At 43.2% G+C, this 12756-nt stretch overlaps 1 long non-coding RNA gene across 1 annotated transcript; it reads left to right on the top strand.

The window, feature by feature from the left end:
• Positions 1–2016: 2016 nt before the first annotated feature.
• LOC131481315 (uncharacterized) lies at positions 2017–11501 on the top strand. Its single transcript, XR_009246223.1, has 3 exons — positions 2017–2297; positions 6343–6572; positions 11375–11501. It is a non-coding gene; the product is annotated as an uncharacterized LOC131481315 (long non-coding RNA).
• Positions 11502–12756: the final 1255 nt, after the last annotated feature.

Genomic DNA, 12756 nt, shown 5'->3' with positions numbered 1-12756 from the left:
GTTCTGTTTTTCACAGAAACATGCACAACTGAACGAGTACTGAAAATTCTATGTCGCTAACAAGGTTTCTGATTGGAGCCTTGAACACAAAAACCTTGGGGGGGAAAAATGGGCCCTTGGAGTTGCTTCATTCGCAAAGATCAGTGAAGGTTTAAAAATGAGGCCACTTCCCACACTCCTTCCTGGAAGAGGCAACAGAAGAGGCCAGATCCAACAGGTCAGCAGGAAGTATGCAGCTTGGGGTAGGTGGTTCACAGAATAAGAAAGGTCAAATATCTGAGGCCTGTGGCACAGTACATTAGCAGCCACCTGCAACGCTGGCATCTCAAATCAGGACACCAGTCCTGGTCCTGGCTGCTCCGTTCTGGAACCAGGTCTTGCTAATTCACCTAGAAAGGCAGCGGAAGAAGGTGCAAGTGCTTGAGTCCATGGCATCTCCAGGGGAGACCTGGATCAAGTTTCTGGCTCCTGGCTTTAACCTGGCACAGATCTAACCACTGTGGCCATTTGAAGAATGAACCAGAGATGGAAGCTCTCTCTTTCTCTTAGGTTTGAGAGGGTTTGATGAATGGTGGTGGCATTTCTCAAGGTCAGTTCATGACTGGATCAATGTTATCCCTTCAGATCCCAGTCAAATGGCATGCCCCGCAGGCCTTTCCTCGTTCCCCCGAAGGACCCTCTGTAGTCTCCCCTCAGGCCTCCTCCCACGTCCATAACAGAAAACATGGTCTGGGATTTGGATTTGATCACAGATTTGCTCTGCAAATTTAGGCATCCAGTTCCACTGCCACCACTTGCTATTGACAGAATGGTGACAGCAGCACCTACGTCTAGGGCTGTTGTGACAATTAACTGCCTTCATATTAGGTGACACTTATAAAAACTGCCATTTTTGTGCACTAGATAATGTATAATATTATGTTCAAATATCAAAATCTCCATATGGATGGGCCTGATGTGCATGCAAGTCTTTAGCAGAAGGTGGGTAATAGATAGATGTAAGTAACCGAGCTTTTAGATATTCTAAATCAATCTTTAATTACTTAGTTCATTCATTAATTCACTGTGTATGCCCTGCATTAGAAGGTAAGTGCCTTGACTGGCCTCCGCCTTCTTTGCCACACTATCTAGTGTGTCTAGTACAGTCCCCGACACAAATCGCTGTTCAATAAATACATAATAAACAGGACATCTGTCCCCCCCTCTGTAACGAATGAGGGGCACAGAGATCCCTGTTGAGAGTCATATTCCTGTGACCAACAGAGTGCTCATTCTTTACTGATATGTCTCTGTGGAGAAGTAGCAGCCAGAGTAACTCTGCAGGGCCCTGGCACTAACCCATCAGGCTGCCTTGCTTGCATCTGAGCCCCTGCTGGCAAGGCAGGGCTTGAGAGAGCGGATGAGTGTGTTCCCTGTGGCCTTCAGACAGTCACATGCTCCTGAGCCACAGACAACGAATCTTACTTTCCCAAGAGAAGCACGATTGCAACATGGATAAAGAAGAAATACACCCATGAGTCTGTATGTTTGATGGCTTGGGTTTGTGTATCTCGTGGCCATAATGACAGGGGTGGCCTAGGCTTTGGAGCCAAGATCCCCTCTTTATCTGGGTCGCCTGGAAGTCAGCCTGGTGGGATAATTATGGAGCAAAGCCGCTGTGAGAGTGGGTACCTCTTACACAATTCATGATCCACAATCTAGGGACTCACATCCACATTTCTGATTTAAAGGAGGCCTTGAGTCAGGCTACACTGTGCCAGCAGGTAATGTAGCATTCTAGAGAAGTGATTTCTGTGACTAATATCCCAAGCCCAAGGGCTGCAGGAAAAGCTCAGCTTCCTCTCTAGTTCTTTGTTTTGCAGAGTGAGGTTTAAAAAACAACCTAAAAGACACTCTTATATTCCTCCCCAAAGATGCTTCCTGGAGGGAAAATATGGGCCGGGTTGGTCCCTTTATGGAAGGCTTTGTGATGTCATTATCCTAACATCTGTGCTGAGTCCACATGGCCCACTTTCTAGGAGACATAGCCACAGCGTGGAGACCCACAGCGGTCGTGGAGAGAAGTCAGGCTGCGTGTGCCGTTGGCCCTCACCGAGACATTTGCAGAGAATACTCCTCTCTCCTCTTTGGTGTCTAGGCCTCTGCAGTTTTCCTGTAGGTTCTCTTTCGTTACAGTAAACATGAGCTCCAAAGGTCACCTCCCTAACTCTTAACACATTGTCCCTTCCTGTTTCAGGCCTTGAATATTATTAGGAAATTCCTTAGAACCTTTCTTCCTGACAGAGTGCGTCTCCAAAGTAGGTATAAAGTTTCATTTCTCTCTGAGTCCCTTGTCCCAAGTGCGGGGCTGAGAAACTATAGTGTGCACTTCATTTATGTGAGTGGATGGATACAATCAGTGCAAGAATCTGAGGTGTATAGAATGTTAGATGCTTTCCTCTAAAAGTTCCGTGCTTCGAGGAACAGTTGATGATGCTCTTCTCTCACTTATCTTACTCTTCGAGCCAAAGATTTTGCTCATAGACATGCTTGGGCTTTTTATTTTGTTGCATCCAATATCAGTTTAATGTGTGGAATACAAGTCAGAAGGGAATACATGGGAAGAACAGAATATTGTTCCTGCTCCATCCATGGCTGACAGTTTTCCAGCACTCCCTTAGTGTGACTATTTAGCTCACGTTCACTTTCAAGTCTGCCTTAACCATGGAAAACCTCAGCTCTCACACCCACCCTTTCCATTTTTGAATTTGCATTCAATTTTCCAGTATTGGGCCCTAATCCCAAATCGCTTTCAATGGGAATACTGAGATCTAGCATGTGATTGTTCCTAGTTGTTGACACTTTGCCTGTCCCCAGGCTTGCTATTCATCCCAGATTGCCTGGGACAGTCCCGATTTGCACACATTTCCCCAGTGTAATTATTAATAGCACATCTTTCATTCTGATAAGTGCCCTGGAGTGGATGATAAATTGTAGGATCATCCTACCCATCTCTGGTTTCTCCTGCTTCTGTCTCAGAACTGACAGCTCACTCAGTTGTCACACCTACCTTATAATATGCTGAGATAGGACAATTCCCATCCTGACCTACTTCTGTCTATTTCACAGCATTTTGGTTGCTGGGCAGAGCTAGTGGATGTATTAGAATGAAATTCCAGCTGGCTGCTCATGCCTCATAGATAAGGATGCCACACCAATACACATACACAAATGCACACAATGGAAACAACACCAGCATCCTTCCATTTAATGAAGAGACCTGCACATGGTAGAAAGAGAGGGAGGAAATGGTCCAGCAGTATTAGAATGATAGATGTCAAACGGTGATGTAGAAAAAGAATTACAAAGGACCAAAAGGTAGAGCCTGACGGTGATCAAACCCTTTTTCTCCAATGGCATACAATCCACTTTCCTTTCAAATTCCACATTATAAAGGGAGCAGACTTTTTTTTGCACAGACATTGGCACAAATAATACTCACAAGGTCTTCCCAGCAGATGCTCATTACCAAAGCCAGCTTCCAAAGAGTTCTTTCCTATGCTAAGCCTGTGAGAATCTCACCTCATGGCAAGAGGGAGCATTTGCCTGTTAGTGTTTCATCAGCATAGCTTTCCATTCTGCTTCCTCTGAAACCTGCAAAAGCCTACAGGTATTTGATCTGGTAAGAACGTTATGCTGAAAATATCCCTTATTTAAAATGATTTCATTATGCCTCCAGAATGGCTCCAAATAGCACTCCAGGGTTGTAAGCGTATCTAACTTGGAATAGGTATCCGTTTCCACTCCCTTAAACATAGCTGGAAATCTGATTCATCCAAGATCTAATGTTCATTTGGACTTGAGTAAAGTGATTTTTCTCCCTTTAACAATTACTTCTAACCAATATTTCTCAAATAACCAAAGATAAATGCATGCACAATTATGTTCCCTAGCCCGCAAGCCTGAAGGCGAAATGGATGCCCACCCCACACTCTTCTCCAAAGGCAAGGGCTTCCCACATGTGCATTGTGACAAAGTTGCTGGTCTGCCAAGGTACTAACCTTGATTTTACAGGGTCATGTTGGATTCTGAGGTAACTGGCATACATGAGCAATTGTTCCTGGGATTGAGCTTCCATGGCTCTTCTCCCAGATACTGTGCAATTCAAACATATCTATTTGCCATGGCATGAACACGTTAGCAAGCACTGCCAGGGATCAGCACTTACCTAGGGCACTAGAGCCGAATGTAAACCTCAAGGTGAACGAACAGAGAAAAACACACGATTAATATTGTAATTAGCAAGTCAAAAAGAACAACATCAGATAGAAAATGGGTGAATAGTGCAAAATGAGTCAGATTTCAATGGAGCAGTAATAAATGCCTTTGGGTTAACACTGCAAAAAATTCACATGCCATGAATTGTGTCATTGGCTCTCATAGATTCTCGCTTTGGCTGCTGCCCCCAGCCTTGCACCACACACTCTTCCGATGCCACTCAAAACCAAGAGCGAAGACAGCTGGATGCTGTGGGAAGAACAGCTGGATGCTGTGGGAATAGCACTGTCCTGACACCGACCTAACTCTAACAACTGGGAGACAGTGGACAACGTCTTCATACCTCTTATGAAGGGTTTGGTTTAGTGCTTTCAGTAACTTACAAGAAATAATAGATTTGGTTTACTTAAGTCTGAAAAGCAACCATCCACTCAGATACGCTTTACTAAGCCAACCAGCAGTTATGGCACAATGGCCACATGGACCTCTCAGTGCATCCATGTCTATTTCTCATCTCACTCTAGGCCCACAAGAGGATGGCATTTGGCTCCTTGCACTTAGATCATGTGGCTGGCTCTGATCAAGAGACTGGGAATGGAAAGCAGATATTTTACTTTTAGGAGTTTCACTGCCTGAGGGAGAACTTTCTAGTGTTGCTCTGCCACAACAATGGACAAGTCACATGTTCCAGCCAGTGCAGTAATGTAGTTCTCCACCAACCTTGTGGTACAAGTAGAGTTGCCCTCCAGCTTCCTCGAGAAGCTCGCTTTGGTGTTTGGAGATATATAGGTTGTCATTCCTGTGGCATAACCTAGTTTATCTTGGCTAACATAAAAGAATTTCAAAAGTGAAAGTCGAAGATGAGAAAAATTTTCATTAATTTCAAAATAGCTTTTCACCAAAATGAGAGCTCCCCCCAAAATACTCCCACTTATTCATTTAAAAGACCAAGACAAAGAGGAAGAGAGAAACAGAGCTTTCATCTGTTAGTTCACTATTAGCCATGGCTGAGGTTGAATAGGGACTCATTCTAAAGCCCAGTCAGGTCTCGGGATCCCAAGTGTTTGGCCCCGTGGTGAGTATTAGCAGAATGCTTGAGTCAGGAGGCAGGACCAGAAATTAGAGCCAGGTATTCCAGTATGGAATGCAAGTGTTCTAACCAGTGCCATTAACCATTAGATCAAATACCAGCTGCCAAACGTATTACTTGATTTCATTTTCCATGAACTTTCTGAAATTCTCTCATTCATTAACTCCACCCGGTCACCCTCTCGCACACATTTGGTGGTTGTGTTTTGCTGCTTCTGAGAACAAGCCCCTGGGTAATGTGGAAGGATATGTAAGGTTCTTTTGTAATTTATGTGTTTTAGCCATGTTGTGTGGCAAGGCAGTTAGGGAAAGTTAGGCTACCAGTCTAACTAGGAGTTGGTGACTCTGATAGCAATAAGAAGCTCAGTACTTGAAAAATTACGTCAAGGAAAGATAAGAAGTGGGGGGTGGGGAAGCAACCACATTCTTTTATTATTACCACATACCGATCATTGGCCCTCACCCAGTGTCACACTCGTTGACCAGGTTGTCCATGGAAACCCGGAGTAGCCCTGATCCATTCGTCTTTTGCTTCCATGCACTTCCATTAGGATGTGGAATTCTAATGCCAGAGCCCCCCTCGGCACCTCTGCTCAGTGGTTTGAAGTGGGTTGAATTGTAGCCGGCGGCAGGGGGTGATAAATGTAGCGTGAGCTGCCTTTCCCCCAGAAAACTGCAAATTGCCTGAGCAGTACAACCCACAAAAGGTTCCCGTGGAGTGAATTTATCTTGCATTGTCGAGTCGAGAGGGAAAGAGGAGACCAAGCATTCTATTTTTGCAAAGTCACATTCGATCTTGTTCAACGTGCAGTCTGCACATCTTTTAAAGGGGGCACCCATGGAAAAGAGGATCAGTCCAGGAATGCAGAACAGAGAAAGGGAATTTATTTTTAACACTGTTGGAGTTCATGACCATGTGAGCATTTCAATTTCCAAGTCCTTCACTCCTGTGTAATAATATTGTGTTCTGCTGAAGTGTATCTGCTTGTCACCCAGTCGCACAGGATGGAAGAGATCATGATGTAGACCAGAAGACACAATCTCACATTGGCGGGACCGCTCACCTTTCTGTGGTCTCACCTGTTCATTCCGAAGGCAGGAGCAGGGTTCCTATCAGTGGCTTCAGCTTTCTTCAATGCTTGCTGTCTAAGTAGCTTACATCCTTCCAGACAAAATTCCATGACTACTTCATGGACCTGTCAAAGAATCCTCCCAGGTGTGGAAAGGTAAAACAAAAAGAACCTTGGAGTACAAGTAGCTTCAATAGACCAGGCTTTAGAGTGAGGCTTTTAGGACAAGTCTTTCAGCTATATTTTTTTCCCCATCTCTCAGAACAACTGACGATAACAGCAGCATTTCTCAAGCAAGCTGGGGTTTTTATAGGACATCATAACATTACTCTGGCTGTTGGTGCTAAATGACTCTCAGGTTTGTTTTGTGTTTTAAGATAAGTCCAGGAACTTTCCTTCACTTTTCTTATTGTCTGAAAAACATTCCCTACTCTGAAAGGTCTTCCCTTTTGTCTACCTACTCCAAAATGAATTTCCTCGACAACTCTGCCCACAAAGATTTCCCTTCATTCAAAAACAATCTGAGCCACTCTCTTGGCATGTATATACAGGTGCAAATCTTGGTGGTGGTAGCAAATATTCAGCAAGAGCTTTGAAGGCCAAAATGGGGAAGGGTTCTATGTGATCAGCAGTCGAACATGGGTCAGTCGGTCTTGAGAGATGGGCGAGTGTTGTTCTGAAGGGACGGGTGATGGCGTCCTTTGTCCTCAGCCTATCGAAATGGAGTTTGGTTCAAATCCCCAAATTCAGACTGGCAGGGACGGGTGCTTATATTCCAGGGAATTGGAAAATCCATCAATCAAACTGAAACAGCCCTGCCCGTAAGTGCTTGGCATGTGCTAAGAGGTAAGACTCCTGCAGTCTTCCAGGGCGGCCAGGGGAGGACCTGCGCTAGATGTCTCCCCTCTCTGCAGAGGTGTGGACAACTACCTTTTCACAGTTCACTGTGGCTTTTAGGGGAGATGGGAAGAATAAAAGGCCACTGCTTTATAGTGCCTGGTTATTATCTAAGTCTATTTTTATAGTTGTGTTCATAATTGATAGATACAGATTATTTTTTTCCCAGCCACTATGCACTAGGAAAGAAATTCCTTTTTTGGAGGTTTAGAAAACAGCAAAATTTACAATTCTGCTTTGTGGCTTCAAGTACAAAGTTGTTCTGTGAAGACCACTGACACTCCCAGTGGAGTGCTGCGCGATCCATACCTGCTGAGGAATGAGCCTCTTTCAGTTACCCAGGATCGAATAAAACTCACTGCTCTTGGACACAGAAGGTCTTTTATCTTGTCATCACATTGCACCACCAGACCTAATTCTCTATCCTTATCCTTATCACTTTCCCATCCTGCCATCTGCTCAGTCCAAACATCATCCACCCTCACTTAGCCAGTCTAGTCTCAAGACAGTTTGCCTCTTGTGCCATTTTTAATTTCAGAGTTTCAAACCAATAAATGTTAACTTAAATACTATTCAAAAAAAAGAAATACCAAACAACAATAAGAAACATTCCTTCTAGGATATCTCAAAAACCACATACAGCTTATAGCCCACTTGCAATATTTCAAAAATAATATTTTCACCACCTTCAAAAATAGCAAGGCTAAAAAATAATGAAGAATAACTATTTCAGTTAAAAGAAGGCTATCTTGGGCCCAGCCTGAAAGCCTAGTGGCTAAAGTCCTCACCTTGCATGCCCAAAATCCCAGTTCCCCTCCAACTCCCTGCTTGTAGTCTGGGAACGCAATCAAGGACAGTGCAAAGCCTTGGGACTCTACACCTATGTGGGAGACCTGGAAGAAGCTCCTGGCTCCTGGCTTCGGATAGGCTCAGCCCCAGCCTTTGGGGCCACTTGGGTAGTGAATCAGCGATGAAAGATCTCCTCTCTGTCTCTCTTCCTCTCTGCACATCTGATTGTCCAACAAAAATAAATAAATCTTTAAAAAAATGAGAGAGATAGAGAGAGAGAGTGAGAGAGGGAGAACCTCTGGACGGGTGGCTAAATTTTTACCTTGAATGAGCCGGTACCCCATACAGGTGCCAGTTTGTGTCCCGGCTGTTCCACTTCCCATCTAGCTCCCTGGTTATGGCCTGGGAAAGCAGTAGAGGATGACCCAAAGCCTTAGGATACTGCATCCAGATGGGAGACCCAGAAGAAGCTCTTAGCTTCTGGTTTCTGATCAACTCAGCTCTAGCCATTTTAGCCATCTGGGGAGTGAACCACCAGACAGATCTTTCTCTCTGTCTCTCCTTCTCTTTGTAAATCTGCCTTTCCAATAAAAATAAATAAATCTTTTTTTAAAAAGTGAGACTATCTCATTATTTAATGGTGTTTGAATTCACTGATATCCAAATCCATAAAACTCTTAGATTTAAGTCATAAATCTCACCTCCTCTAGACATAAGAAAGTGCCATTTATCCATTTGCAGGTGGGCTAGCCATTTTTAAATCATCCTTGTCCTACACAAAAATAATTTCTGGCACTCACCACAATGAGTTGCTTTTCTAGTGTTTGAAATAAAGACAAAGGGTTCAGACTGCACTTTTTTTGATACTTTCCTCTTGGGGATCAACGGGTGGTGATGTCATAGACTTGTTACTCTCAAGAATATTGATATTAGAACTAAAACCCACAATCCTAGTGATAATGATATTCTCTGTGCAATGGAGTTAAGCATCCATAGAAAATGAACAAAACTGGATTGCGCAAGGTAATCAGTGCATAGTAAAAACACCTGTTAGATACACCAGTGTGTAGCAAGAAGTGCTACACTTTTTGTTGTTGTGGTTGTCAGTAAGTGGTTGTCACTACTCTTATCCATAGATGGATGGGTAGATATGCAAGCAAATTTAAATATTAGTCAGATATAGTGATTTGGTTTTAGCATTTGTAAGAATGAATACAAGCCATAAGCCATGAAATACTACACATTTTATTTATGAAGGATACAATAAATAATTTATAAGAAGGGGAAGAAAAACCCCAGCAGGTAACAAGTAGTAGGATATTTCAAAAGTATGTAGGAATTGAACTAAAAGTTAAGTGTATTTACAATTTTGGAATTCCTATTTCTCATGAACGTTTTAAAAGATTTACTTGTCCATTTGAGAGAAACAGAGAGAGTGAGAGAGACAGAAGAGAAAGAATCTTCCATTTGCCTGTTTACTTCCCAGATGATCACAATGGCCAGGACTGGGTAAGGCCAAAGTCAGAATATTGGAACTCCATCTAGATCTTCCATATGCATGCAAGGGTCCACAGTGTTGGTCCATCCTTCACTGCTTTGCCAGGTGCATTTTCAAAGAGCTGGGTTAGAAGAGCCGGACTCAGAACCCTACCCAAGAAAAGACAGAAGACAGAACAAGTCAATCAATCACCTCAGCTGTATGTTGGCAGCGAAATACTGGGCAAATGAAGAATGTATGATGGACTATGTCAATCAGTGGATTCTTCAACGACCTCATTGTGCTTGGAGTGGCAAGATTGGCAGCGATTCATAACTGGTGAACTATCAAAACCACTTGAGCAAGTATCTCAGAACATGCTCCACATCCGGGACTTGGGGTGGGTGGGAAACTGGGTGGGGCTTCTCCCTCAATATCCCCCTTTACCTCAGATACATGAAGGAAACAATATGGAAAAAATAGTGTTACCCCTTCCCTATAGCCCTTGAACCTTTTTTTCCCTAATTAACTATGTAAACATTGTCAAAAATATAATTAAAAATCAAATTAGAAAAAAAAAAGAAGTGGAGCAGCTAGGATTTGAGCAGGCACCAGGATGGGATGCTGGAATTGTTGGAAGCACTGTGCCACAACGCTGGCCCGCTCATGCACTTCTTGAAGATCATGGGCTTAATCTTGCATGTATGAATCTGAAGATTTTTTTTAATCTGATATGGACGTGTCCTTTAATTCTGTTCTCATAAGCTTTCTGAAATATCCTTGTAGTGAAGGAAATACATATATATAAAGTGTGTGTATATATAAGTGTGTATAGAGCATTCCTAAGCATGCTAATGAGATTGGAATTTTTTCCCGGACCCTTTGAAGATGTGAAAATCCAAGAAAACTCAAGTTCCTTAAATGAAATGGTGTAATATTTGCATCTAATCCTCATGCATACTTCAAATCACCCCTAGGATGCTTAAATAACAATTAATAATTAAATATTTGACAGAATATACTTTTACTTTTCAAAAAAATGTATCTGAAGAACAGAGATTAAGCTCTTAACTGCTGGTTCATTCCCTAGATGTCTGCAATGACTGGGACTGGGACAGGTAGAATCCTGGAGCCTGAAACTCCATCCAGTCTTTTACACAGATGGCAAGAATCCATATGGCTGAGCCATCATCTGTCACCTCTGAAAGTACACATTAACAGGAAGGTGGAGTCAGGAGTGGAGACCAATTCTAACCGAGGTGCTCCAATATGGGATATGGGTGTCCAGCCACCATCTTAGTTGCTGGGCCAAGGATATATTTAAACTATGGTCAAGAAATGAGAAATAAGAATTAATAAGACAGTACAAAACTGATTTTGTAATTCATTAGTATGTGTAAACAATGCTCTATTTATTGTTAAAATATTTATTTATTTTTTATTGGAAAGTTAAGTTTACAGAGAGAAGATACAGAGAGAAAGTTCTCCCATCTGCTGGTTCACTCCCTAAGTGGTTGCAATGGCCAGAGCTGAGCCAATCCAAAGCCAGGAGCTTCTTCTGGGTCTTCCATGTGGGCACAGGGCCCCAAGACCTTGGACAGTTCTTGACTACTTTCCCAGGCCACAATGTTTTATTTTTAAGGCTATTCATGTAAATAAAGAAACAGAAAGTTGGGTCATTATGTTAGGCAAAATTATGACTTTATCTTTTATACGCCAATTCTCAGCACTGTGAATATGCTAATGTGCATGATCTTATTTAACATCTGTAACTAATCATTTTGTCTTCAAACAGGGAAATTATTCAACACTGGTGGAAAGAGTCAATGACATCAGAAAAGGTGAGGAAGGCAGCAAAAGAGATTGGAGAGATTCTAATCAGAAATTCTAAGCTCAGGAAGGCTCCAACACACTACTACTGGCACCGAATATGGTGGGAGCCAGGGAATGAGGAAGCTACTGTAAGTTGAGAATGCCTGCCACCAATAGCCCACAGGAACAGCATACCACCAAAAATCTGTATGAATCCAGGAGGAAATTGTTCCCCAAAACCTCCAGATGAGCGCCAATGCCAGTCAACACTTCGATTTTAACCTTATAGCACTGCTAGTCCCAAAGCTACTGGATTTCTGACCCATAGAAATCATGAGACAATACATTTTGTTGCGTAACACTGCTGTGTAATCTGTGAAAGCTGACTGTCATCAACTGTAGAAGCACGCAGGGGTACCTACAAAGGGAGGGGGCATGGGTGTGGATGGAAGGAAAGGAGAAAGAGCGTGAATAAACAGAAGAGCCCTTCCACAAGGAATGATGTTAATGCTGTGCCTTCTCCTAGACACAGATCAACGAGTTCTGAGAATCTGCTCAAAACCTCTGCAGGGGAAACAAACAAACAAAAAACCTGGCAACTTTGTCTAGAAGATTTTAAAACGGTCTCTGGCCTTAGCAAGGTGCAATTCTTCATGGAAGAATAGAACTGTACGCTGTTGGTGGCCAGGACTGGCTCTCTCAGGCTACAATATTTGCAGAGCTCACTTGTGCTAGAAGTGTTGTTTCATGCAGGAGTGATGGGAAAATCCACAGCCTGACCAGCGTTCTCAGGCCCAGTGTGAGCTTCCCTCAGTCTTCCATCCAGCCTCTCTTCTTCTCCAGCTTCTCTCAGCACTGTGACACTTGATACCACCCTCACCCCTCCATTTTGCTTTCCTATGCCATCATCAGCCGTGATGTTATCTTCAGCTGGTTCAGGATTCTCCTGTTTCAGCCCCCATTCAAACAGCCTAACATTGTTCACAAATACACAACAATGATAAGGGAAGGGTCACTTGGGAGTCAAGTTTTCCGTATGTCATGGTCGTAAAGCGTAACCACCAGAAGTTTCTGGCCAGATAACAACGACGTGAGTTATAGTTTTGCACTTGTGCATAAACCAGTGCATGTGCACACACACACACACAGGCAAACATGCACACTTAGACCCATGTGGCAGTCTGGAAGCCTCAGGACAGGGGAAAAAATCTATTTTGTGTTTTCAGAGTCTCCAAGACAAATCCCTGTCCCCATCATTCATGAGGCAATTCTCCTCTATCCCATTCAGGAAAATCCCCCAAGTTCTGAGCCCTCAGTTGTTCTGAGCCCCAAACCCAGATGGAGGAAGCAACCCTGCACACCCAC

Source organism: Ochotona princeps, chromosome 10, assembly GCF_030435755.1.
Source record: "Ochotona princeps isolate mOchPri1 chromosome 10, mOchPri1.hap1, whole genome shotgun sequence".
NCBI lineage: Eukaryota > Metazoa > Chordata > Mammalia > Lagomorpha > Ochotonidae > Ochotona > Ochotona princeps.
Note: the sequence above shows the minus strand (reverse complement) of the source record. Positions and strands in the feature narration are given on the sequence as shown.